Raw genomic sequence first — 27963 nt, forward strand, 5'->3', positions numbered from 1 at the left:
CGTCACGTGACGCTGGCAGCCGTTGGAGAGGTGGCTCGGGCGCCCCTGTGAGGGGGCGGCTGCTTCTCGCCCGCTGCGTGGTGCGGAGGGCGCTCAGCCGCTCCAGGCGGAGTTTTCACCTTGGGGCCAAGTCGTTATGCAGTAATCGGCATGCGAGAGGTGCCTGAGTACTTGGTTGAGAGGAAAAGCCGGCTTCTCAGCAGCCCCGTCTCTGAAGGTAGGCGTGTTGAGGCGCTGACTCGATCTCATAACCTGAATTCTTGCACCGTGGCTCTTGGTTGGATGTAACGCCCACCAATTTCTGCTCCATCTCTGGACGCTGAGGTGTCCTGGTGGCAGCAGCACTGAGGGTGACTAGGTAACGTCAGTATAGCGCTGACAGCTGCCCCCCAGCCTCACCAGTGTTCCCCTTGGGCCAGGAGAAGGGATCGCAGAATCACAGAGGTTGGAAAAGACCTTCAAGATGATCCAGTCCAACCATCCACCTATCGCCAATAGTACTCACTAAACCATGTCCCTTGACACGAAATCCAAACACAAAGAAAAGCACACTGAGAGGAGCACCACAGAATGGCTTTTGTCACACCTGAGAGAAACTTCCCTCAGCAGCAGCCCTTTACATTTATTTTTATGCAGCAGCTACTTTACCAGGCAGATAGTCAAGAGCAGAAGTGCTGGTGCAAGTATACAAGCCCTGCTGAAAGTATAAGAGGTTTGAGTTTGGATCCGAGTGTTTTGGGTGGTCTTTAAAGACCATCTAGGACCGAGCACAAAGAGAGACAGAGAGGCTTCATTCTAAACTGGAATTGCCTCAGATTGTAACCTCTAGAAAATCTCTGGCTGGATTTTCACATAACCCGTATTTAACTTGTCCTGACAAGTTCTGGTGTCTTCGGTTTTATTTTGTTGCAGTAATCAATCAGCACCTAATAACAGTTTTGCCCTTAGCAACAGCATGCGTGTTTTGTTTCTGTGTTTGAAATTGGTGGCTCCTCTGGGAATGTGTAGGTTAGACTTGAATTCAAGCAGCTGAATAATCTTGCTGCCTTTTAAAGACAGAATGTCTGAATCCTGCCTTTATCCTGAGCAGGCATAAAATTACATGCTGTGTGCCGATGGGAAGGGAATATATTGTCAAATAAGGTCACAGTGTGGGAAAGGTTGAAAGCAACAGGGACAAATGACTTTGAAAACACTAATTAAACATCTCAAGTCTATGGGAAAAGGACATTTAATTATATTTAGGTGTAACATATGCAAAGTCACTGGTAATGTCAAGTGAATAAGCGAAGAGCACACAAGAAATTAAATTAAGAGTATGGTTTGTCATTCTCCAGTGACACTTTTGTCACCTAATGGAAATTTCCTCCTTTAGAGACTAGTGAACAGTGTAAGATGCCGTCATATCCCTGCCTGGTTTGCTGTACACAAAGATGTCAAGTTACAAAACTGCCAAGATACCGATTAATTCATAAAATAAGGAAATGAATAATTCAGCAAGTGAATTAATATTTGAAGAGGGGATCGAGCTCCAATGAACTCACATTATCACTCTGGCTACTGAATTATCATTTGTGTTTGTTGTGCCTTATTTAGTACTTATTAATTTTAAAATATTCATTATAATTATATGAGAATCCATTTTAAAATGTTCAAAAAACTTTGTCACAAATACGAATCAGCTCTTGAAGCCGTTCAGCTAAATGCTCAATCAACATCCAAAATTATCAATACATCTACAGTAACAATAGTTCCTATTACAGTTTACATAGTTCCAATCAAACAATAGTTCCTATTACAGTTTACATAGTTCCTATCATTTGGATACCTTAATGCATTAAAAAAAAAAAAAAAAAAAAAAAAAAAAAGCAGCACAGTTATGAGGGTTTTTCATGTGGGGAATTGAAGATAATGAAAGATTAAGTGACTGCCTAGGGTCAGCCCAGAGATCATGGAGTGCTGCAAGTAAAACTTTCTTCATCATCTGTGATGATCTCCACCTGTCATTTAAGCAGGCTGGTTAGCATAAATAAATGTGATTGTATTATCATATGCAGAGTCTTGAAGTTGATCTTTAATAGGTGAAAATGAAATTGACAATTTATTTAATAGATGCATGTATACTGTCATGTCAGTTTGATACATGCAATTACCCTCTCAAATACATGCATATATGGCTTCCCTGTACTGCAGTTAGCTCTCATGGACGGGGCAAGAATTAACCAGCATTCAATAAAATGCAAAGAGAATGTGAACATTTGTGTTTGTGCCAAATCTTTTCTTGCTGCTTAATCAAAGCTAAGTGCAGTTGTGCATCCTTACATGCCTAAGAGATGTCTCTCCTGCACCCTCCGAATACCTGCAGTTCCCAAAGCTTCCATATAACTTGTACAGTGTCACCCCTGAGCATCTACTTGCATGATTAAATCTTTATATAAATTTAGGCGTCTATTTGGTATATGCCCTCTGAAAATACAGCCCAGGAAGTGTTCTGCATCAAAAAACCATCTTCTTGGTATATCTGTACTTAGCCTTTCTGTCTATCCAGTAGATAGGGCCCTGAGTTCCCTATTCAGAGTCCCCACAAGGCACAACTGGGACAGAGATAAGAGCATGAAGCTTTGATAGTGCTGTCACAGGAAGAGTGTCAAGTTCAGTAAATACTGCTTTTGGCTAGCAGGTGACAGAAAGATGCCTTGGAGCACTACATACGCTGTTGATATTTCTCTCTTCCTGTAAGTTCAATTTCTTACATACAGTGCAATCGAAGCCTGAGTTTGTGAAGGGAAAACAACATACTAAAGCAGCGACTTCCGTTTAAGTCATCAGACCAGATGTTCTGACTCACAGCACAAACAGGAGGGGGGGGGAAAGATGAGGGGGCTGGGCAGCATGTCTTGTCAGCTGATCTGGGGTTGGTTAAGTCTTCCACTCAGCATACTTAGGCAGGACACTGCAACATCTCCAGCTGATATTTCTCTACAAGAGCCTGTAAGACTTAATAAAATTCTGTTTGCCCCCTGCCCCAAATTCATCCTTTGCAATTTAGGGTTGTGAAGAAGGCATAAAGATTATTGTGCTTCTGACTGTACTAGGAACTTTATTCACAAATCTTTATGGAGAAATGTGTTTGCCATCCCGACCTTCTATTAAAAAGATAAAATAATTGTAGACAATCTGAATTCTAAATATATATTTCCAGATTTTTCTTTTGAAATAGCAAGATTTTTAAGACCATGTGGATCTTCTGGAATCATTGAATGTGATTGGTGCTGCCCATTCTGACTCTTAACTTTTGTGTTTCTTGACTTTTGTGCATAAAGATGTGGTTTGAACATTTCCACAGAGAGCTAAAGTACGTTCCCACACAAAACTACCCACAAGGGGATGGCAAAAAGCCCTGAAGTTCTCATCCCACAATTTCCTTTGTATTTTTTGAAGGAAGTCCTGAGATAGGAAGGATGTGTCCTGCACTGAGATGGTATGTTTTATTCCAAAATCTGGTTCTAGAAATGAAATCAAACCCTGCCCTTCTGATATATCTGCCAGTTTGTAGCAGTGTGACGCACAGCTACAAAACCCTACGGAGTAGCAATCTGCTTTGCTCCTTTTGTTCCTCACCTTCCTGGGCCAGGCACACACTGGCATCCCTGCTTGCCTGTTATCTCTGCCTGCAAGTGGCAGATGTTGCTATGCAACTGTGCACCAACAACAACTGACTCATTTTAGAATGGAGAATTAACTGAATTAGTTCTGATGAAGACAAGATACAGCTGAAGAGCAGCAGGAGTGAAGGAAAAAAAAAATAAGAAAAAAAAAGTGATGCCACAGAACTTTTCATCTCACCCTCTCACTGGCCCCTGCTACATTGGACTCACAGCCACCAGTAATAGGAGACACTGGAAGAAAACTGACAGAATGTATTACTTTGGTTTTCTGTCCTCCTGAGGAATTGTTTTCTCTGCTGCCTCCTTGAGCCACTGTGGCTTGCATGACAGCAGGCACTGGAGACTCGCCATATATAGTAAAGAATTTTTCTTCCAATAAGGGCATTCTGTGTTAAGAATGGCCAGGTTTCATACTTTCGTACTGCCCGAGTTCTGCAATCTCAGAATCCAGATTTCAGTGTTTCAGGGAAAAGCACTATCAGCTACTAGGCTCAGTATCTTGAGAGACAAGAGCCAAGCAAAAAATATACAACTTTTCCTGAGCATATTCATGTTTTGTTATTAATTCACTGCAAGCATATTTATTCCCATCTGTATAATCTATAAACATAAAGATGCTATAATTACAAAATAAACAAGAGAGTTAGACAAAGCAGGCTATAAAAACAAAAAGAGAATAGATAGAATGCTTACCTGCATCCTGGACTCACTGCAAAACTCCAGAGAAGGGATCTCCAGAAGAGACCCTTTCCTCCTGGCAGTGAGCTCTTACATGGCCCTAGGAGAGGTACAGCCAGGCTCCACTCCTTCTAGCAGCACAGGTGAACTGCCTTCACCTGTGCTCCCAGGGCTGACTCAGTGCTCACCTCAGGTGTTCAGAGGTTCAGGCTGTGATTCAGCAGTTCCCATACACCATCTATGTTCACTGTTCATGAATATTTCAGCAGATAGTCTCACGGGCTAGAAGAGTCCTAGAAAAAGAGCATACAAACATTGATGAACATTGCCAGAAGAAAAATCTCTGCTACAACTGTGATTCTACCAGTAACATTCCCCAGTCGTGTATGTGTACATGTGTACCCAACTCACTTTTTGTTCTAGTTGTGACAAACATATATGAATGAGAATCCAAGTACTGAGTATTCAAACTGGTAAATTTACAGGCCAAAGACTGTTGAAATGAACCTGTGAATGATTCTGAACAAGCTTAATATAGTTTTCTGGTGTTCAGAATGCTGAAAACAAAAGCAGACAGAAATAAGGAAGGCAATCGGTTTTCAGCAATGCAGCTTTACTTGCAGAGGTGATCAGTCCATCATTTGTCCCTTATATCTCCTGCTCTTAAAAGTCAGTAATAAATGTTACAATATCTTCGTTCACAAACGTATATTCAAACAACTTGCAGATATGACTCTGAGTTTTATCTAAGCCCCTTTAAAATAACATAGCTCACAGGCTTAGTCAGTGATGGAGACCCATAAGATAGATTTACTACATTATTCATGTGTCTGAACTATATTTTTTAAAAAATAATTGCTTTTATCAGTAGAACATTACATATATGGCTTTTCTGCACATAAGCTAAAAGTCTCTAGAGTGGTGATTAAGTTACAGATCTCTCATCTCTCTTTTGGTTTTGGTGTTGTTAAGAATGCAGCTGACATAGCTATAGATGCTGTATCCCTACAACTTTTCTAATGTGCTATCAATCAAGAAAAAAATATTCCTTTCCTGTATTTGAAGTTCATCTTTTCAATATCTTTATTCATTATAGTGAGACTTTGATGTCATGGATCTGAGAGAAATACTGGGGAAAGGATCAGGAGATATATAAAAACAGAAGAAGGGAAGCCTGTTCATTATGATCCTTAATGAGCAAAAACCTGAATGTCAGCAAAGCAAATTTGGCATCTCTAAGGATGAGTTCAGACTGCCATCTGGGGGATTTAGGGCTGAGATAACTGGCTCACATGCTGAGAAATTTAGCCTACATGGTGAATCTAAATGGATCCCTTTCAAATAGCAGTAGCCAAAGAATTCACTGCAAGTACCCTGTATGGTGAACTTTTTGCCAAATAGTTCTGCTTACAAACTCTTTGCAAACCCGTGTACTTGCAGAATTGTTTGAATGGATAGTTTTCAACCTACAGCCTGTCCTCAAACTTCCCTTCACTATCATCTGTGATTTTAGGTGGTGTGGGTCTAGTAGGTTTGACTGAACTTGCAAAATGGATTATGACTGTAAGCACAACATTCCTATTGAAGGATTTTTCTGTTATCTCACATATCCAGGGTAACAAATTACATCAAAACCAGAAAGCCATTATCAAGGTGTATTTAAAAGCCTGTAATATGTTTTCTCACATGCAAATAGTAATTTGTCTTTTAAATTCCCCATTAAGAGCATCAGCAGATAACCAATCTGTTTATATAATCAGGGAGACTTAATGTCTTTTAAGATGTGACCAATTTGCATCCTGTTGTCATCTGTTCCATTCGGTGAGGTTTCACTGATTTTTCTTATTCCTAAACATAACTCCAGAGGAGAAAAAAGGAGGTTTTGAAGGCTGGCCCATCTCCCGTTGTTGTTCAAAGACAGAAGGAAAAGGAATATCTATAAATGCCTCTTAGGAGACACATTGCAGCAGAAAATGGCTGCATATTGCTGAGTGGGATTACACTCTTACAAGTCCAGGTCTCAGGCACAACAATATGAAAATTGCATGTCTTGTGCCTCCTGAGAGAAATAAACAACCTCTAGAGAGAAAAGGGAGACAGGCCAGCTGCCGGCTTTAAGCTCCATGTAATTTCTTTAACTTCATAGTGCCATGGGCTCATTAGATGGGCCAGTGTCACAAGCACTGAGAGTGCCAGTGGGCTAGCAGCTAATCCAATTAGCGTTAGCTGCTTAGTTTCTAAAACTGGATCTGAAATACCGGATGACAGTCTTATTCAGCATCGCTATTGGAGCTAGAGTTCTCCTTCAGATCTGCAGGCCCGCACAGCATGAAAAATAAATTCTCAAAAGGAATGAAGTTGGCAGAGAAAGGGTTTCTCTTCCCACTTTCAAACTGTCTGAACAGAACAGCGTGTGTTCATCGTGCATAGAGAGGGAGATTACTTATAATTTAGCTTGCTAAATTGGCATTTAAAACAAACATTTACAGATGATCCAGTCTGGAAGTACCCATTAAATTCATTTAAAATCATACAGAACTGTTAACCCCCTTTCTAATGCTACAGTGGTTGTGTATGTTTCAGGAAGAAAATTTGATTTCCTGCATTTTTTATTTATGTTACTCTTTCAAGAGTCTGACAGAAGACTGAATTTGCATGGAGTAGAAACAAACTGAGTAGCTAGCATAGAAACCCAATCTCAGCTCAGAAATAGCAGCAATTCTTGTTATAAATCGTCCACATAGTTACAGGGAGAATATACACCAAGTTCCATAGCATGGAGATCGGTATCTTGCCGTTTCTTTTTTTTTTTTTTTCCCCACAGATTCAGAATTATAACACGTCTTCAAAATTTGGGCTGGGTTTTCTTGGTTTTGTTCTGTAAGTGCAGCTGTGGCTATGTTATTCTGAAACACCTCCTGCACCATATGTATCCCATACGAAGTCTACACATAGTACAGAATTTCTCTGAAAGACAGAAAATTTAAAACCAATGAGCAGCAAACAAAAACAACCCAAAAGATCCTTTCTTGCCTAGCAGGGTTGTTTTGTTTTTAAATTTTGATAGTGCTGAAGACTCTGTTTTACAGTTATGCTGCAGGTCCCTCTTAGTTTCTTATGAGTGAGATAACAGGAGCACTCATGCTGGCAATCCCAGCTTGCATTCTCTCTTCCAGCGCCATAGGAAAATGGAAGTAGGAGCCATTTCTGCAGTTACAGGAGCCAGGAAGATGTGCAGTGCAGAAGAAATGAAGTCCTGTTTTTTCTATTAGACAAGTGAAAAACAGTATGTGGTTCCTCTGTACCGCTGTTAGAGGGCAGCAGATAGCCAAAAAAAAAAAAAAAAAGAAGTCGACTTTAGACGTTGTATTGACCTAGTTCTGCCACGGCTTTGTAGCATCCACAATGGGAAGTCTTCGATGGCAGAGACAGGTTGTTTAGCACTTGTTTCAACCGCTGACTGTAGTCAGATGCAAATTTTCTAAGTTTAACTTGCTCAGATCAGTATTTTCTTTACCTTTCTTACCTTGGGATTTCCTGAGAATTTAAATGGCTTTACAGCCATTTTCAGGGTGGAAATTAATCTACAATCTATCATTCTGTCAGTGCTAAAATTATTCCTTCTATGCATTCCATCAAATCACCATACTGTTTCTATGGTTTGGGAGGGGAACCTGTAGAAGTGTAATGGTGAAGTCTAGAGCTTCTTTAACTTTTACAATCATACTGAGTTCTATTATGAAATCCTGACACCATCACTTAACCTGTTAAACATTTGCTTTCTAAGCTTCCAGATTCCTCATTGATAGTGTGATTTTACTGAAGCCTCTTTGTCAGGATACTGTACATCCTTCTCTTCTGCAGCTCTCACCAGAATGAATAGCCTTGGAGAGAAAAAACCACCTACGATTCTAGAAACCACTAATTGAAGTTTCACCTCTTTCAGTGGCTCCAACTTACCAATTCCCACTCTTAAGCAAACCCATACATCCTGACCTAGGAGACCATCTCCCGGCAGCTGAGTAAAGTTCTGTAGTCTATTCCCCAGAATAGGAACTTGTTCTTCAATTTAAATATTTGTCCATTCAACTGCGCCACTTTCCAAAGGAAACTGTCTGCAAGCCTTGCTCTGATACCTATAATTACTATTCTAAAAATGGTATTTAATTTGCTCCTCTGGATTTGGCATCAGTGTCATTACGGGCAAAAATGGTGAAAGTTCATTTTGCTTTCAAAAATTGCCTGGACATCAAGATGAAGCTGGTGCTGTTTGTTATTCCTTCAGGTAATCAAACACCAGATATCTGGAAATGCTACAGTCAATATCATAACCAACAGCTGCCACACAGTCATAGGATAATCCTCAGATTACAGTTATTTTTAGGGATTCAGGTTTGGGTGAAGTAAAGGCCTAGAGCTAGAGCAGTGCTGTGGGATTGTGGGCAGCAAAGAGAAGGGCTCTGAGAAGGATTTGTAATGGGTATAGCACGCAGAAGGCTCAGCCTGGTGAGGGGCTGGGATCCCTGAGTGGCTTTGAGTCCTGCTGAGGAACAGAGGCAGCCCCCAGCTGCTTTAGCTGGGAGGCTGGGAGAGAAGAGAGCTGCCCTCGAGAGAATTTGTCTTGGGGGCAGTGGTTCAGGGCATGCACGGTGATCATCATGACAGCACATAATTATGCATAACAATCCTGAACAGAAGCATTGGCTAGAATGTAAATAACTGTTTAGGAAAAATACGATACAGTGTGGACATCATACTTTAAAGTGTGCTAGTATCTGCAAGAGGCAGCTTCCTGGGCCACCTTTATTCTACTGCTTAAAGGAATTATTCATTTCTGCATTAAATATCTGACCTGTGACAATTTATGAAATTATTTCTTTTTCTCCACTCTTACAACTTTAAAGTCCTTTTCTAACCCACTTTTTTTTTCTTTTTTTCTTTTTTTTTTAATTCAGAGGTGTAATTACGAAGCTCAGTGCCAGCAACATTTGAACTGTATTTCTGACATGCATTTAGTTTGATGAAATAAATGAGTTAAGTGACGACTATGCAAACAGCTGTTAGTACCAGGAGTAATTTGCTTCAGCTGAAAGTGGAGAATGTCACCATACTTTTTATTATTTTTTTTTACCTGAACAACAGCATAGCTCTAGAAATAAAGGTACAGTTGGAGGCTGTATTGGAATAATTCTCCCACTGCTTGCAGAGGTCAGCCTGCAGGTGGGGAGCAAACAACAATCCATCCTCAAATAAAAGCTTCAATCTGCAGTCTTGACACAAATAACCCTGAATTTCTGAGGTATTTAGAACTGTGCCCAAACCTGAATATCACTTATTCCCTGTATAAATAAATATAAGCCTGAAATCTGAATGTGCTAGATAGCAATAGGTTTTATGCTTTTTATCCAGTGGATGTCTCCATAGGAGGCTTTAAAGACATGTCTGTGTGTACTTGTAGAATGCAACAGTCCTCAGGGCAATGGTATCATGCAAAACAAGGACAATGTAAGTTTTTCATTCTCAGAATGAGAATATTGAATTACTAAACATTGGAAAAGAGAAAGGAATGCCCATTACCTGGTCCAAGACTCTGGCACTTTCTCCAGTGCTCCAAGATTCCACACACCTGCCTCTGCAAAGCTTTGCAAGGCTGCAGCAAATATAGAAAGGATTTTTCCCCTAGTGCTGCTTTCTATGGCCGCACATCAACAAGAGCCAGAGCATCACACTGCTTTTGAGGGAAGCGGGAGCCTGTTGGTTTAATGCCAGGATGGGGAAGAGCTGCTGTTTTCTGGCCTGATCTGTTGCACCACCAGCTACAACATGTCATGCTCAGTTCATTTTTGAAAAAAAAACTGTAAAAAAAAAAAAAGAAAAGGATATAAAAGCAGTCTCCCATGAGGTGCTGCTCTTCCACCAGACCAGTATGTTTAGACTTACATATTATTATTGTCAGGATACTCCGACCTAGCTGAATGTAAAAAAGTAGTTTCAGCAGACAGTCAAAATACCCACTAATTAACTTCTTCCAATGCCACCCTCAAAACAGGCTGTAGCTGGAAATAATTAGCTATAGCAGAGCTCTCAAACTTTGTGAACCGTCTCGTTTTTAGCTGCTTTGCGCTGGCTGAACAAGTTTTGTGGCAAGGAGGACAGGTCTGCTGGCAATCAGCTGCTGCCCCGGCCCTCACTGCAGAGCTGCTCCACAGCTGCATGGCTGCAAACAGCAGGGATCCAACCTCAACTCTGAGCAGCCTGGACAGACCAAAGCCAGGGATGCTGCATTTTGCAGACCATCAGCAGGATAAAAGCTCTCAGTGCACTGACCTGTAGATCCCCCCAGCCAGAGAGCACAGGCTGAGCTTCTGCAAGCGAAGGCTGGAAAGTACTTTTGGTCTGGAGCTGGAGAAGGAGCACAGCCAGCAGTGCTCTACGTGTCCCCACCAGGCATTACCCTGTGACCCCTAAGAAGTAAAGGACAATGTTATTCATGTTCTTTATACGTGGTAGGTTGGAATTCATGTTTTCTTGGGGGTGAGAAAAAGATGTGAGAGAAATATACTAAGATCGTACAGCTGCAGCCACTCCCTAGGAAGAGCGTAGGAACTTTCTTTTCCCTCTCTCAGCTCCTTTCTGTATGCCTTCTGCTAAAGTGAATGTTATTTCAGTTTAATACTAAAATACATCCGCATTACTTGATTTCTTCTTTTCATTGAGTTGCTTGGGTTTTTTTTAGCCTTGAATCTCTGTTATACAGAGTAAATTAGTAGGCATGGCATTATGGTAAAAAAACTCTCCCACATCATAAAAGGCATGTTTTGTTTCATTTTCACTACAAAGCTGACAGGTGAGTTACTTTTCCCCTTTTTCTATTAAATCTTGATTCTTTCTGAACTTCATGCAATTATATTGTAATATCATTATGAGAAATTATCTTATTTGGTAATTTACAGTGCCCTCTCATGAAATAAGTTTCATAATCTCTTGAACTTCTCTCCTTAAAGTTAGATGGTATTGCTGCTACCCAAATCTCCTCCATGGAGGGGGATGTTCCTTACCTTTTTAACGGAGGACATAGCTGTAAGAACATATTTCCTTATGTCCTGTGCATCCCACAGAAACGTGCACATCCCACACAGCAATTCCCAATTCCAAAAATGTTTTACAGCACCAAGATTAGTGACAGAGTAGCATCCTAAGTATGCTGCTGGTGCTCATATTGATATTGTGCTCACACAGAGGATTTAATAGAGGAGGGTAGATTCAATCTTGCCCGTCAAACCTTTCCATGTCACAGGATTCAAACAAATCAGTTTTCCATTGAGGTTGGTTGCAAGCTCATGTGAGCCTGATGCTTGTTAAATTATAGGTCATTCTCAAAGTACTGTGGCCAAGTGTTGATCCTGGCCCAGCATAGACAATGCATTCCTATTCTGAAGGAAAACACCTTCTCTCTTAGTGCACAATGACTGGCTCGGGCAGATAATGGATACAAAGCTGTGGTACAGAAACTTGCTTTCAAAGCCAAGCTTGTCTTTATTTTCACTTAAAAGGCAAACATAGCTGCTGAACATCAGCTTGTACAAAGAATTTGTTTTCAGTAGGAATCCTCCATTAAACACTAACAGAAAGTCTTCATTTATCATTACTCCAGCAGGCAATAGCAAGAGAAAGTCTCTTTTTAAGAATGTATTCAAAGTATTCAGAGACATTTCTTCAGTGGTTGACTACTGAGTATTATATGTTTTTCTAAACTTTGTGCTTACTTATGAAACTTTTTTTCTCCTCTTGGGTTATCTATATTACATATTATCTCTTTTTCATTGTTTTCTGAACTTGAAGTCATTCAATTATCCTGTAGGACTTAGTAAGACCCCACGCTCCTCTCATCAACCAAATAAAATAATTTCCTTTGTCTTTCTTAAAGTTTTGATGATTCTCCCTTATTTGTTCATGTACATAAAAATACTCCATTGCTGTAGTTCGTGTTACTTTATTTCTGACAGGATGAAATTACATTTGCCAAAAGCCAAAACTAAGTAAACCCTAACAATTTGAGCATGAATTCAATTTATTGGTGTGCATTGAGTTCAACATATTACCCATGGTACTCTAAGCTGCAGTAAGAAGGGTAAATCTGCTATTTATTCTGTAATTCGTTGTGCTAGAATTCATCTTTTGGTGAAATAATTTTTAGAAAAGTGCAGGGAAATCTTCCTGGCACCAATCTGTTTAATATATATTCTCAAATGTATTTAAATTTTTATGGTTCACTGAGCTTTTCTATTTGCTTTCTGACTTAAAATACTTTGCAGTCTCCACTGACATCACATCATGTGTCTGGGTGTCTTACTTCAGAGCTCTGTTTCCTGATTTGCTGTAAAACTCAATGAAAGAGTTGCAGTAACTGCATACAGTTCAATAGCAAGCTGCAGCCTTGTCTCACTTAAATATCAAGGAAACTGATATCTGAACTGAGTATCAAGTGCATCCGAGATTCAATACCTATTAACTTTGCTTTTTCCAGGCAATATCTTTTTCTTTTTACCTTTCCTCAACATGCATTTTCATCCTAAAATACTTATTTTTTAAAAGAATTACTTGTTCCTCAACCTGAATCGAAAAGTATAGAGTTGAAGCGTGAGCAGGAATCCAAAACCATACAGAAATTATCAAAGACTTATTCTGAGGAATGAACGTAACAGGGTTCATTCTATGCATGCCTCGCTGAAGCAAGGGTAAAAGGTGGCATAGAGTGTCTTTGCCACTCCAAGTCACAGGACCAGCATATGTCATCCCTGGGAAAGCTATGAGCATAGACAGGTTGCCCAAGGAGACTGCGGATGCCCCATCCCTGGAGGCATTCAAGGCCAGGCTGGATGTGGCTCTGGGCAGCCTTGACTAGTGGTTGGCAATCCTGCACGTAGCAGGGAGTTGAAACTAGATGATCATTATGGTGCTTTTCAACCCAGGCCATTCTATGATTCCGTGATTCTTTGAGATGCACACTGTACATGCGCAAAGTCTGCAGCAGTGCTGCAAACACTGCAAAGAAATGCAGCCAGATCCTCAGGAGACATTATGTCTGTAGAGCAGCACCAGTTTACGTTAGCTGTAGGTGGAGGCCACAGAATCCAGTGACTTCTGAAATGAATTTGGTAATGATAATACAACTGCTGCTGCAACAAATCATACTAAAAATAAACAAACAATCCTTCTGCCAGGTGCTGTTTAAAGTTGGAATGTTTTACCAGTTTCAGAGGCCAAAGACTTAGTGAACTAAAACATTATATCCATAAACGCAGACTTTTAAATTCAAGGCTGGGAAGCACTGGGATACAAGAGGCAGAGCAGTTTCAGCTTTCAGGACCCAAAGAGCAAAGATGGGGTGAGCTTGTGGAATTTGACCTGCATCATTTCTGTGAGTGAAAACATGCTTTAGCCTTCACATTTGTGAATGAAACACCTCACAGTGGAGTTTAATTCATGCATCCATGCAGAGAAGATAAAGCAGACGGGCAGTTCTGTTGTTTGAAAAAGTAAGGCTAAGAAGCAACGGTTCAGAGAGCATTGAAAGCTTCCCATAAATGACTCCATTCTTTTGCCCAGTTCAACTCTGGTCTGAATCTGTGAAGCTGCATGAGAGCATTTTATAAACTTAGATGAGAGCACAATGTGGTTTTATATACACATTTATATGGAGTATCTTGCAGAGTGCTGTGCGAACAAGGACTTAGATACTGGTAATGCATCAGCTATGTAAGCAAATGTGGCAGCAGCTCTATTTCAGTGATAGCTGGAGCAAAGCAGACCCTGTCCAACTGAGGAAGGCATTGTTGGCCAGGCCCTCAGAGAAGGAACTGCTCCTCAGCCTTCTAAAGGAAATGCTGGATGCTTAGTGCCCTCCTGGGTGCCAGCAGCACGAGGAACATGGGGCTCAGCTCGTACACCAGCACTATACACCAACACCAGCACAGTTTCACATAGGGTATAGTGTTCTTGCCCTTTGCCCCATTGTGCTTTGGGTATGTGTGATGTTACCTAACTCAGTTCCTGCCTAACAGCATTTTTTATAAACAGCCATTAATTTTAGGTTTAAAGTTCTTTTCAAGTAATAACAGCAAGTGTTGAAGTGTTTGTGTTTCTGTCTGAAACGGAGGAGCACATCCTATCTTTAACAACACAGCTAATCCTAAGCCCTTTCTTTTTGGCAGCAGATTTGTATCAGTGCTCTTGCTTTATAACAATAAATCTCTCATCAGCTCTCTTTGAGGGGGGGGGGGGAACAGCAAGAGTCACAGAATTACCAAAGCAGAAAGTGAGACAGGCTGACTGGTTGAATTAATGATAGTACCACAAGATGGTGCTGGATGTTTCACTGTCTCAGGTTCCTGAAACTTTTTAGCTTGTTGCTTAAAAATTGTTAGATCTGTATTTCCTCTGGCTACACTTCCCCCCCCAGTTGAAGAACTGAGAGAGTTTACACTGAGCTGTGCTGGCTCACTGCAAAGGGATGTGCAAGTGAGTTGGCACTGTACCCAGGCTGGAAAATAAGTTTTCTGGTTCATGTTATCCTGAGAACATCATTGGTGGTGATCTGTAGTTGTGCATCCCAAGACGATTTCACGGCAGGTCAGCACAGCTTTAGTCCTACTGCGATGAAACCCCCCAGGTTAATACTGTTTTCCAAGCCTCCTGTTGCTAACTACAACATGGGATGGTGACAGAACAATCTTTGTGGCATTCCTGATGGAGTTTTTTGTTCAAAAGGGAGAAAAATCCTTACAAGTAGGAACTATATAAATTCATTCAATTCCATTTTTGTAGAGTTTTTATTCTAGACAGAAAAAAACCCAAAACATCTAAGAATATAGATTACCTTCCTCTAGTGGCTTGTAACTCACTCTTGAACAAAGAGATCTGATCAGTAGTTTTTTTCTTCTATCTCCCTAAAATTAAATTCTCAGTATCGCAAGGTTTAGCAAACCATTTCTGACACTGTCAGCCCATGACTGGTAGTGCTGTTAACATTTCCTAAGCATGTGTTTAGGGAAAAATATGGAATCGGTAAAAAAAATCAGTAAAACTTTCACTTCAGATTCTCAGTGAGAACAACGGGCCTACAGTGATTTGTGACCACTGCAGATAAGGCCTTTAAGTAGGAAAAGGGGTTCTTGCTTTTATAACATTAATGGAGTTCAAATCTGGATATGACATAACTGACCAGTATAATATAGAGGAAAGCATTCAGATCTGGAATGCAAATATCCTTACTCTGAAAGTGTTTATGTTCCCATCTGAATTCAGGGAGCTCATCTCAGCTCTAATTTGTGATGTCTCTGCTCCTCAGGATTTGTGGTCTCCTTTCCCACAGACAACACCTCCTACAGTCTCTTTTTCCAGCTGCTCTCCTGATTTTATAACCAGTCAGCCCAGAACAGCACAGCAGATGCAGACTTCTAATATACAGCATCAGCTGCATCTCTCCTCCTGTTTGTTTTCCTTACTGATAGAGACGAGTGGTTTCAGTGGCAACAAAAGAAACGTGTCCAGCTCCCCTTTTATCTTCAGTCTGGAATACATTAGTCATCTCTTGTCCTACTTCAGTCTTATGCACCTTCACTGTAATAGAGTCTTTTCCAAACTGCATGACACCCACTAAGGCATATGATGAAAGCAGAAGGAATGTGACTTTTGTTTATAGTCAGCATCACTCCGAGGCTTGTGTTAGTGATATTGCTACAGAGGAAATGTTAAAAACCACTTGTAGGTATTCACTGAGAACACGGAAAGTATTTTCTAAATGAGAAATTGGAATGGTTTGCATTTATGAATAAAACTGCATATAGCAGATCTCACTGTGTTTTTATTAAGGAAAGAATTCATTCTTAGGTTGAAAGATAGAGAAATTAGGACATGGGAAGCTTAACAGAATTATAGAGGAATGAACTGGGAACTTCTAATTGCCTGCCCATTCCAAGGTGTGAACACTTTGTACACATTTCTTTGTATGGAATGGGAAGTATTTTGTGTTTACCAGGCCGTTTCAAGCAATGCAACCAGCTGAAAAGTCAGCAGCTCAAAAAGTAGTAATTCTGGGTCTGTTTTCAGACACAGTCAAGCAAGTACTTTGCCATATCTTCTTATTGTAGGAAGACGATGGATTTAGAATAACTTTGTCATTTTGTGGTAGTACACGTGACATTTTTGTTTTCGAAAATATTATGTAAATGTAGTATTAGTCAGATGTATTGCAGCAGCAGATATTCTTAGGAATACTGAAATGGTGCTGTGGAACTTGGGTTTTCCCAGGCACTCTTCTGTGCATCTGCTGAACGGTGTGAATTTGCCTTTCTTCCCCTCAGCGTGGCTAGCAGAATGCACTATCTGGTCTGTTGTAGTCCTAAATGAAAATGTAGATTATTGCATAAGTAAAACTACAGTTGTTATCTAAAGAATTCTGCATTTTCCTAACCAGACTCAAATTTGGAACATCACTTGGATTACAACAGATTCTTCATGGGACCAAGAAGGTTGGTGTTTACATAAAGTCTTCTGTAGTGACTGTCTGGTTTCTGGAACATGTGGTAGCATATTCATACTCCACACCCTGCATGAGTGATACAGTTATTGTAGCCTTCTGACAAGTGTAAATTACAGAATAAAATCTGCTTTCCATGTAACCCACAGCTCTTTCACACTGTCTGCCACTACCTGTATACCTGCATGCTTTAGGGCTCCCTCTCTCTACAGAGGCGTAAGAAAGCCTTAATGAAAATGAAACTCATGGCCCAATACTTTGATCATCTCACTAGTCTCTCCTTTACGTCACCCTTTCAACTATCTAGCCAAAGTCGAGGAGGATGGAAAAAAACAGAGGGTTTTGCATTGCAAAATGCTACCTAATTTGTGATGACACTTTTTGTAGTATTATTATGATGATACCTCTTAAATAGACCTGGCTGTAAGTAATGAAATAATGATAAGCAAACACTTTGAAATTTCTACTTCATCCTTGGAATGTTTAGAAATACAGAGAAGCCACCTTGTCTTGTGATTTCTGTGGGAATTTCCATGCTGCTTGCCCTGTCCTGTGGGATCAGGCAAGGGAGAGCAAGAATCTCAGAAGAGGCTCTGCATTTAGGGCTTGGTTTTCTGTTGCCCTCAAGCTTGCTGGTTGCTTATAGCTAGGCAAAGCAGGTAAAAACCCTGCACATTTTCTGCTTCCTTGCTTCCAGTCTAACTGAGATATAGTCACCTTCTGCCGTTTATCTTGGTGCCCTGCTTGATCTTGTCTTGGTCAATTGTCTTAGTGCAATTGTTATGTACCTCTCTCGGGCAAAGCAATCTGTGAGTTTGCTCCTTATGTACCTTTATGCAAAGGGCTGGAACATCCCCCCTGTGGGGCAGGCTGAGAAAGCTGGGGCTCTTCAGCCTGGTGAAACTTTCAGGGGGACCTGATAACAGCCTTCTGAAGGGGCCTATAGGAAAGCTGGGGAGGGACTTTTTATAAGGACATGTAGCAACAGGACAATCCCTGGAGGAGCTCAAGGGCAGGCTGGATGGGGCTGTGAGCATCCTGGTCTACAGGGAGGTGTCCCTGCCTATAGCAGGGGGGCGGAACAAGGTGGTCTTAAAGGTCCCTTCCAAGCCAAACCATTCTGTGATTCTATGATTACGTACCATGATGAGTGAACGTACTCTGGGAAAAACCATGCTGAGGTTTGGGTTGGTAAGGCAACTTTCACAGAACTTTGAAGAGTTTTGGTTAGAAATTGTTCCAAATTATCTGGAACAACCACTGAGACTGTATAAATTCTGATATGCATGCATTAAAGGAATAGGGTCAATACTTCATATTGCTGGGGATGTTATTGTTATTCCAGCTAATGTGCACCATCACAATACAGGCTTAAAAGTTGTCTTAGCATGGAGCAATACATGACTTGGAGCAGTCATTGAAAACTCTTTGTGAATACTGTGGCAAAAGCTAATGTAAATAAAGAAAGATCAAAGTAAACTTTGAAGTAGGAATGGAGCCTGACATAGCCTAGCAAGACATAGACATAACCCAACAAACTGGAAATATTTCATTTTCAATTTCCTCTCCAAGATACCAGCCTTAAGCCTTACTTTATTATTATCATTATTGTATTTTTTTTATTTTTACTGTCATTAAATAGAAGCTACGCTGGCAACTTATTTTACAAGCTTTCTGTAAAGATATGGACTGTATTTTCTTTTTGTCATTATTCTTGACTGCATTTCACTGTGCAGCAGAGCAGTGCAGCTTACCAGCTCCACTAGCACAGGACAAATTAAGTCAGTGCCATCACAAAAACACCATGCAGAAAATGAGGAGTAATGAAGGCCCAAAAGAATGGGTCAGCATGTAGGTTTATCCATACATTTAGCAGTATCCTTTCATTCACCTGATTTTCACCTTTATAACCTCTCATAAACACTGCAGTGCTAGAACCAGCCATGCAGAGTCCTCTTTTCCAGACCTGTCTCATGTATTCAATAAAGGCTTAGGTCATGGTTCCAGCCTTGTATGTCTATGCAGGCTCGTAAGGGAAGCAACACCCTTCATCTGTAACCACACAAGTCTGCACAATTATCCATCTCCAATGTTGGAAGCTCTGTGGGGCAATTTTGCTGTCATTTAGGCACCCCTTTGCATACAGATGGGACCTTCTCCCAACCATTTCATTCCACTGAAGACAATTTAAGAGCATCAGCTGCAAAACCACCTTCCCCCATCTACTCTAAGAGCATGCTGCCACACAATCTCACCCAAAGGCATCCTGCCAAAATGTCTTCTCACTGGTGCGTGTAATGCAACTAGTGACCACTGGGCTATAGCAATGAGCTAGCAAGAAGGCAGAATCATTCTTCACATGTAAAATAACAGACTGGCTGAGCTTGGCAGGACCTCTGGGTCCATCTGGTCCAACCAAGCAGGTCTTCTTAGAGCAGGTTGCACAGGAACGTGTCCAGGCGGGCTTTGAAGATCTCCAGAGAAGGAATTCTTGCTGAGTTATGTCTTTTGGAAACAAGCCTGAGCAAGAAACTCCAAATCCTAACCCGGATTTCTTCAGAGCCCTTGTGCATGAATATCCTACATGTTAATAAGCATCTATTACTGCTTTATAATAGACAAAATTTAACAGACTTGGGATTATTACTTGGCAAGCTATTAGTAATGAATTCTTATAATTTGGTGGTGTGAAAGCGGCAGAGATATCCTACCCTGTTCATTTCTGGGAGACCTGAGAGATGTGCTGCTAGAGGAGCTCCTTTGAGCGAGCTTCAGGCAGCAATCTGGAGACTGCCAGATTTCTCAGCTGAGACCAGAAGCCACGGGGCAGCAGAAAGCTCCTTTATATTCCCCAATTTTCTTTGCCAGGGTGGAAATCCCGCACTCCACCTGGAATGCCTGGAAGTCAAGACCCCATTTGAAACTGTTCTTGAGCTCAAGATGAAGGCAGTAGCCATAAGAAAAGCTCTGGATTGATGCGATGGCCAGCAGATCAGCTACAGCACAAAGGCTGCCATTTCCAGACAGACCTGGTCCTTCACAGAGATTAAAGTAAATCCCAGCTAGCTATAATCCTAAATAACAAATCAGGATGTGCTATATATTATTAAATTACTCCTCCGTTAATTTTGGTCTTCCTTGTCTTGAAGAGCATCAGGAGCACCAACAGTCAGGACCCTTTACATGCAGCCTGCCACTCACCAGATTTGTTACACGGTCTCTTCTCGAGAAAGAAACTAGAGCCAGCTGAGCAATCAGAAGGCCTGCACTCTCAATGACGATTGCTGGGTCAGTGCTTTCATTATTATGGGTTCTTGGTGGAAACATAAACCACCACAGCAGAGAGCTCTCGTGGTTTGTACAACTCAGCAGAATGCACAGGCTGTGTAGTTTAAATGTATTTTATTAACACTTGAGCAGTCACTTCATGCATAGATAGCTTTTAACACTGTTGGCACATAAATAAGAGAGCCCCTGTTATGCAGTATATTTGGAAGAAAAAAAAAAAAAAGAAAGTATTTTCCTTTCCAGAGGCGTGTGCCTCTGCAATGTGAGGTGTTGCTGTATCATCTCTCTGCCTTAAGGGATGTGGTATGATTGGTATATCACTGCTTGTAGGAAGCCAGGCTCTGGGGATGCAGCTGTGTTGCCAGAAAGTCTGCACACTACAGACATTTCTTTTGTGTGCTGCCAGTAAGCTGTGGCTGTGACTGCATCCCTGAGGGTTCCCGAAATGTTTTGGACTGTAGGTGTAGCTCTGTGCTGCCAGAAAGCCTGTGGTTGCGGATGTCTTTTTCTATAAGGCTGAAGAGTTGTAGACTTGATGTATCAGTATGGGCTATAATAAAGCTCGAATGCAAAAGGTGTATTGCACTCTTCTGCTAAACCCTTTGGGCCATCCCAGAGCTGTTTGTGTCCACAGCATTTGGACACACGCTTCTCTATTTGCCCTAGCATGTCTACAGGGTAATAAAGTTTGAGGTATGATGTTTGTGACAGCTTACCCTCTGTTTTAGCATAAGCTACATCCCTCTGACGGTCTTGAGACTGTTTTAAGTTGCTTGTTAAGCTTCTGACACTGGTGGTAAGTAAGTAGTATTCTGCCCATTATTACAGATGCATGTTGTCACGTTTACAGAAGACCAATGTTCAGCCTGCTGGTAAAGTGTTTTTAAAACCTTTGTGCTCTCTAGGGTTCCTAACCAGCTCTTAACCAGGGAGAAGACTGATCTGAATAGCAGCTGGAACAAGCACTCTGCAGCAAGTAATAAATCTTCAGCTGGAGCTGTGGGCAAAAGGAGCTTAGCTGGCATGTGTACAGCATACAGAGAAATACTACATGCATTCATTTTCATGTTTTCAGGATCTGCATCTTCTGGTTCAAGGACAAAGTCCCAAATGCATATTCTTGCTTCAGAGCTTGGGCAGTATCAACACATTGAAATACCCCAACTTTGGCATGACTTTGTAACACAAAATAGCAGCCTGGGCTATGCCCAAAGGAATGAGTGATCCTTCAGGACATGGTGTGAAAATACATAAGAGGAATCCCAGCCAAATCTTTGTATTTCTCCCTGCTGTGTATTTCCTCCGAACAGTTAATTGGCTCTAAGGATGCAGTCTAGACAACTTTCTCCTTCATCCTGAGGCTAAAAATAAGGAAGTGTGAAAAGGTGCTGAACTTTTGCTGATGTGGAACAGGCTAAAAACTTCAGAAGACTGTGGGGATTCTGCTTTTCGTGATTGCTCATTACAGTCACACTTTATGTCTTCTGCACAGGAAGAAAGAACGATTGCCTAATTCAGTAGTAACATAAAGCTGAATGCATTTTTTTTCACTGAGTACTCAAAAGTACAGATCCTGATGTGTTTTTAGCCAGTAAATGAATCTGATCATGTGCCGAGATGAAAAATAAGGCTCCAAATACCCATCTGGATTCAGAAATAAACTCGGCACCTCAGGCTCATCCCTAATGGAAAGAATGACACACACAAGCATGACTTCATGGTCATGAGGCCTTGAAAATGTACATCCAAAACGTTCGTAACAATATATATTTTATCAGTTTTGGAAGCTGCTAAAAATAAGAGCCAAATGATGAAGCAGCGTGGAGTGTCTGCAGGGAAAGGTGCTTTGTGCCAATAAGTCAGGGATGCTAGCTTTTGGCTCACAAGTCTGAGTGATTTTCTGGCCATACAGTCAGACTTGGATCATGCAGATCTTGCAGAAATGTGAGAGAAGTAGAAAATGCCACTTGCTTCCTTAGGCTCAAAACCAGTACTAGCCCATACTTACAGAACTGTACTGAACATTAAATACAGTATATGTTTCTACCTTATCTTTCCTTGAAATACATACAGAAAAGCAGCCATTCTTATTAGATTGACCATAAAGTGAATTTCTAGATGCTACGATTTGTACATATTTTGTTGTCTTTCCTCCCCCAGGTAAATCTGCTCTGTTTTTCTAATGTAACCCATAGTACGACCTTGCTACAAATACAATTTGTTGTTACAACTGTAGGAAATTGAGCTATTTTTCACCCTAGAATTGGGTGAATATTGCAAGAGCTTTTTGCATAGATACTTGCCAGCTTGAGTGTTTAAATTATCATGCTTCAGGTACAGCTGTTAAGTATGCAACTGCAGTGGACTTGACAAGCTGGAGAAGCCCAGGAGGCAACTTGTGAAGAAAGAGAACAAGCAGTGGGGTTTGTACTGCTCACAGCTGAGCGCAGTCTGTTTCACTTCCAACACCAAAGGCCCATGTGAGCTGTGCTAGCCCCTGGCTTGCTTTCAGTGGATTTCTACACATTTTGTAAGTACTCCAATAAATTAATTTACTTTTAAGAATTAATTTTACTATTTAAGAAAATATAATCAAAGGATTTGTCTAAGTTCTTACGTTTGAGCTTGGAACCCTGCAGATTAACACTGCAGAGGTATTTCCAAGAGCTGCCTTCCTCTTGTCAGGGTGCAGAGCAATTTCTTGTGAGCTTTGTGTCAAGACAGCTCATCCCAGTGAGCTGTGGGTTATTTCTTCATTTTGCATGGATCCTTGCTAAGCTCATGCTTTAGATACTGCAGCAAATGGGCTACCTCTCTGACCCAACCAAGCAAAATTGGTGCCAGTTCCAAGCCTAGTCCATTGCTCTTGCCAGGATGCTGTAGACGATCTGCCAATTGGGCTGAAGGCCAGGAGAAATGGTAAATGCAAGACTGCAATGCTCCATCCTCAGACAAAAATCATCAGATCCCAAGGAAAGTTGGTGAGTACATCAGGCCTGGAACAAAGGTGATTTGGGGTTTCTTGACTCAGAGAACAGCAAGTTTCTCCAAAAAGGACTGAAGTCCTTTTACCAGGAAAAAGAGCCTTTAGCCTGTCCAGTGCTAAGAGAGCCATATTCCAGGTTACCTGCATGGCTGGGAATAATGTAAGGAGAGGAAGGGGAGCAAAAAGCTTGGGGGATCCTGAGTGGTGGGGAGCAGAATCTGGTGGTAGCTGGGGACACTTGCACTTACTCTTCTGTTCCAAACCTGCTGCTCCATCTGCTCCAGCAGCTTCCAAGTACTATACCAGTCCTCGCAGCTACAACAGTGGTATGTGAATCCCTCTCTTTAGGATATTTGTAATCAGTGACAGTTTTGATTTGCTGCCAATATTTTTCTTTCAGCAGTTCCAGCAGGAGTGAGGAAATAGCAAGCTTTCAATTATTTACGCTGTGGCGATACCTGAAGAGAAATTCACCAAACAAAAAAAAGGTACTTGTCTGCACCAACTGCTTTCCTCCTAATAGATTTCAAAGCATGAGACGCAAAAAGATGTGAAGCTCTCCAAGTCAAAAGCTTTTTTGTGAGGAAGGCTATGTCCAACAACAGCAATCTCAGTCTTCCTACTGTCCCATCCCAGGGAGGTGTGTGTGGCTGGGGGCTGCCCTGCCTGTCTTACCCTCCTGCATCAGGCAGGCATCAGGAGCTAACGGCACCAGAACGCAGCTTTCCATTGCGTCACAGCAGGCAACCACCAGCAGGAAAACTAGTGCTGGTTGAGCCGGTGCCACATTGGGTTTGTTCTAACCCAAAAGCCTGTCTAAACCTATTCCATCAACACTTTTTGTCATGGATGCAGTGATTAATGTCGAGAGGCTGCACAGAGAAGGGCCATCCCACACCCTCCTCCACGTGTTATCAGCTCCCATCTACTGAAAACATGTCTGGGCAAGGCTTGGCTGCATAAGTGTGGCAAAATGTTTTCTCAGGAAAATAACGAGATTATTCATCCAGAGATTGGAGTGCTTGGTGTAATCTCTCCTCAGAAAGACAGAGAGGAGAGAAAGAGAAGGCTCTGGGGAGACCTCACTGCAACATTCCAGTGCTTGAAAGGAACTTACAAGCAGGAAGGGGACTGACTTTTTATGTGGTCTGATAGTGATAGCACAAGGGGGAATGGCCTAAACTAAAAGAGGGGAGATGTAGATTAGATGTTAGGAGGAAATTCTTTACTCAGAGGGCAGTGATCTCAGCTATCATTCAGAGGAAAAGTGTGGGATGTACAGTAGGAAGGGAAAGTGCACCATGGAAAGGGTTGCTGTGGCATGCCCCATTCTTGTACTGTGCCATGCCAGTATTGCTGACGGCTGGGTTTGGGCCTTAACCTGCATGTAAGAAAGAAGCTGCTTCACCAGAATTTCAGAATAGCAAAGGAAAGTGGAAAGTTTACTTCTTGCATCAAAAGTATTGCCAGGAAAAAAAGAAAAGAAAAGAAAAGAAAAGAAAAGAAAAGAAAAGAAAAGAAAAGAAAAGAAAAGAAAAGAAAAGAAAAGAAAAGAGAAAGAAAAAAACAATACAAATTACCTCTAGGTATTTTTATGCACAGATCAGAAAACCTTTCAGAAAGCCACACAAAAGTCATTAGTGACTGTGACAATGGGGAGACAGTAGAGTGAAGAAAAATGTCTTCGCTTTTAATTATACTGGAGACTTTTTCCCTTGGGTTCTCTCTTGGTTAGTGTATAAATGCTCCGTAGTTAATTAGCTCTTCCTTCCTTCAGAGCAATTTCATGATTTTAATTAATATAGCATCGCTAACCTATTAATCCTGCCAATTGGCTGGAGGTGTTGGACAAATGGTTAAAAACAAGCAACAATTAAGGTGGACCCGTTACTTATAGAAGCTTTTGAAAATTGAAATAGCTCGCTCAGCCCAATAAACACACTGCAGGCCATCTAGGAATGTCCCAGCCTGTCTCAGGTAAAATTAAGTCCTGATCCAACAAGCCTTTTCAAGTCATATACAGTTCTATGGATGTGAACTGTCTCACAGGAACTGAAAGAATCAAAGCAATTCCAAAGGCCTGGGTGGTGTGTGGCAGCCCTGGTGATGCTGACCCCAGCTGCTGAGGTTCAGGTTGGGAGTTTCACATGGGTGTGGAGTACAGCATCGAGGCCACATTGGCCTTCAGATGCCAACAAGAACTCACATTTTTGAAGCAAACCTGCAAAGGTCATTATAAATTGCTTCTGAGAAGATGTGGGAGACTAAAGCAGGAGGAAGAGTTTGTTTTGAGACAACCAGCAATTTAATGTGCTGTAGAGGGCCATCTGTAAAATAGTGGTTGAGTCTAGACAGCACTTGCACTGAACTGTACTCGTGGTACGACACATTGGCACCTTCTGCAACCTGCTATTTATTTCTCCAGAAACTCAGGCTTCTTTAAAAGAAATATAGAAAAATAAGAGAAATGTGAATATCAATAAAAAAGCACAAAGGCTGGGTGGAGAGCAGGGTTGAACCTGCACAGCACTTGGGACATTGCCACAGAGAGGTCAGAGGAATCAGCTCTGCAGCGACAGATGAAATATCAACATTTTAACTGCTGTATTTGCTTGTGTAATGGCTGTGTGCGTGGAGCAGGCACACCCTGCAATCACAGCCCCAGCTGACAGGGAACAAAAGAGCTCTGGCAGTTTTAGAAGGTGTGCACACAGCGCTGTGCCCTCCTTTCAAACTCACAGAAGCACAGATCTGCCCATTACCATGGCCTGCCATCTCACACAGATGTTACTCCTTTTCCTCCCGGGAAGAAGGGACCAATTCTTCAACATCTATCGAAGCTCTCAGATACATCTGACACATGAAGCAAAAGCAGATCTGTGCCAAAGCCTTCTTCCTTCCCAGGTGAAGATAATCATCCAAAAAGGTGTAGGAGTTACTTGGACGGGGCAGTTCCATGTGGGATTTCATTTGAAGAAAAGTATGATTCTGAAAGAATACTGGCAGCATTACTTTTTGTATTATCGGACAGTAAATTGTAATGCACTGCAGCCCAGTTTTAACAGAGAAGTTTCACAGTCATATTATAAACAGGAACATTAGCAGTTTTATCATCTTGTTCCAGGTAATCATCTTGTTCCATATAATTATTAGCTTTCGCTTCTTGGGTGAAGCAATCTTTTAAAATCTGTTCCTATTTAATTAGTCACATTCCCTACTGACTGCCACAGGCATCTCCTGAGCAGGTGTAGTCTTGAAGCTGTGAATACATTTTCAGAAGCGATTCCAAAAAGGAGCTGCTCAGACTGGAACCAGCAGCAGAAAACCTTTTCTGCATCAGTCTTACCATTCAAGACAAGAAGATGATCTGCTTGCAGGCTGTGTAATGAGGAAACCAATTGATGAGAGAGATCTGGTCAGGGGTAGGTGAAGGGATTAACATTTTGAAGAGGGCACACTGCACTGCACTGTAATGCAGCCTGACTTTGCTTGCAATCTTTTTGTGATCAGTGTTTGAAAAGCTTGATCTTAGCTCCTGTGTGTTACCTGGGGCTTTAGGTGTACTCAGCATCACCCACAAGTAGATCTGAATTAGCTGATTGGAAGGCAGGGCTCCCAGGGAATAGTGGCCTGAGGGTGGGCTTTGTTTCCCTATGGACTGAGTTTTGAGTCTGTACATTTATGCTTTGAAGCACCCAAATCTTGCCTAGCCAGAGCTTCAGATGATGTTTGACTTAGAGAACGTAAAGACCATCTGCTGGGAATTATACACCATTTTAAAAAACGAAAGCTGGGGCTTATCAGTGGTAAATTCATCTGTAATCTTTTTATCCCCACAGGCAGCTGATTTTCTTTAGATGCTGCAAGAGACTTCACGATTCTCTAGAAGGGAGATATCGGTAGGTCACATTCTCTTCTGTTTTCACAACTAGAATGAATAGCTTAAGGCTAGAGGAATCCTCCTCTATTCAGAAGGCTTACTCTACTGAGCCCGGGTTATAGCAGTAACAAAAATAACAAAACCCTTTGAAATTATTCCGCGGTCCATGATAACCTTTGTAGATCCCACATCAGGAGGAGATCTGAGAGAGTTATAGCACCAGTGTCACCATTTTTTTTTCTTTGACTCTCAACCAAAGCATCTCTTTGTTGCAGAAGACCAACTTCTCTATGAATGTCTCTGCACAACGTGAACAGGAAGAAAGCTATGAAAGTCTCCTCTCTCTTCACTCTCCTCCTGGCTGCTGCACTTGGCTGCAATAAGGATAAAAGCCAAGCTTCATGTGATAGTATCATGATTATTATTAGTCTTGGATGATATCCCACAATGACATCAAGCTCACTGTAACATGTAATAACTCAATAAAAGGATTAAACTGAACTTAAGCTCTTCCTAACCCTCAATATCTATTGCCCACGTACTTGCATCGGAAACGGAGAAGACTATTCTCTCTTAGAGAGTCTGATTTTATTTCCACTGAAAGAATTTAATGATGGCAAATTCATCAGTTTCAAGAGAAATGCTCTTGGATGGAACTAATCTAAAAAGAACAAAAATCAAGTTCCTAATATTGGTACATTAATCTTCTGCTTGGCTCCTTATTCACATCATGAAGCCATTACTTCTGGGTCTGTTTAGATAGGTATCTAGTCAATGAAATTTTCTGTGGGGAAATTTCTCACATAACACTCTGCATATGTTGCTTCCATAATCAAAGGATCAGCAAAGCCCATTTCTGCTTTTTCTATATATTTATTTCAGTGTAAACATGAGCACTTCCAAAGCACACCAGGGTTCAACC

At 41.3% G+C, this 27963-nt stretch overlaps 1 long non-coding RNA gene across 2 annotated transcripts; it reads left to right on the forward strand.

The window, feature by feature from the left end:
* Nucleotides 1–20: 20 nt before the first annotated feature.
* Nucleotides 21–27606, forward strand: LOC122189254. Of its 2 annotated transcripts, none has more exons than XR_006181764.1 (6): nt 21–217; nt 22510–22705; nt 23049–23156; nt 23562–23649; nt 27001–27060; nt 27317–27606. It is a non-coding gene; the product is annotated as an uncharacterized LOC122189254 (long non-coding RNA). The 2 variants fall into 2 exon arrangements; XR_006181766.1 differs by lacking the exon at nt 21–217 and adding an exon at nt 16823–16879.
* The last annotated feature ends 357 nt before the right edge of the window (nt 27607–27963 follow it).

Source organism: Lagopus leucura, unplaced genomic scaffold, assembly GCF_019238085.1.
Source record: "Lagopus leucura isolate 7727_CA_CO unplaced genomic scaffold, USGS_WTPT01 Super-Scaffold_73, whole genome shotgun sequence".
NCBI classification, from domain to species: Eukaryota; Metazoa; Chordata; class Aves; order Galliformes; family Phasianidae; genus Lagopus; species Lagopus leucura.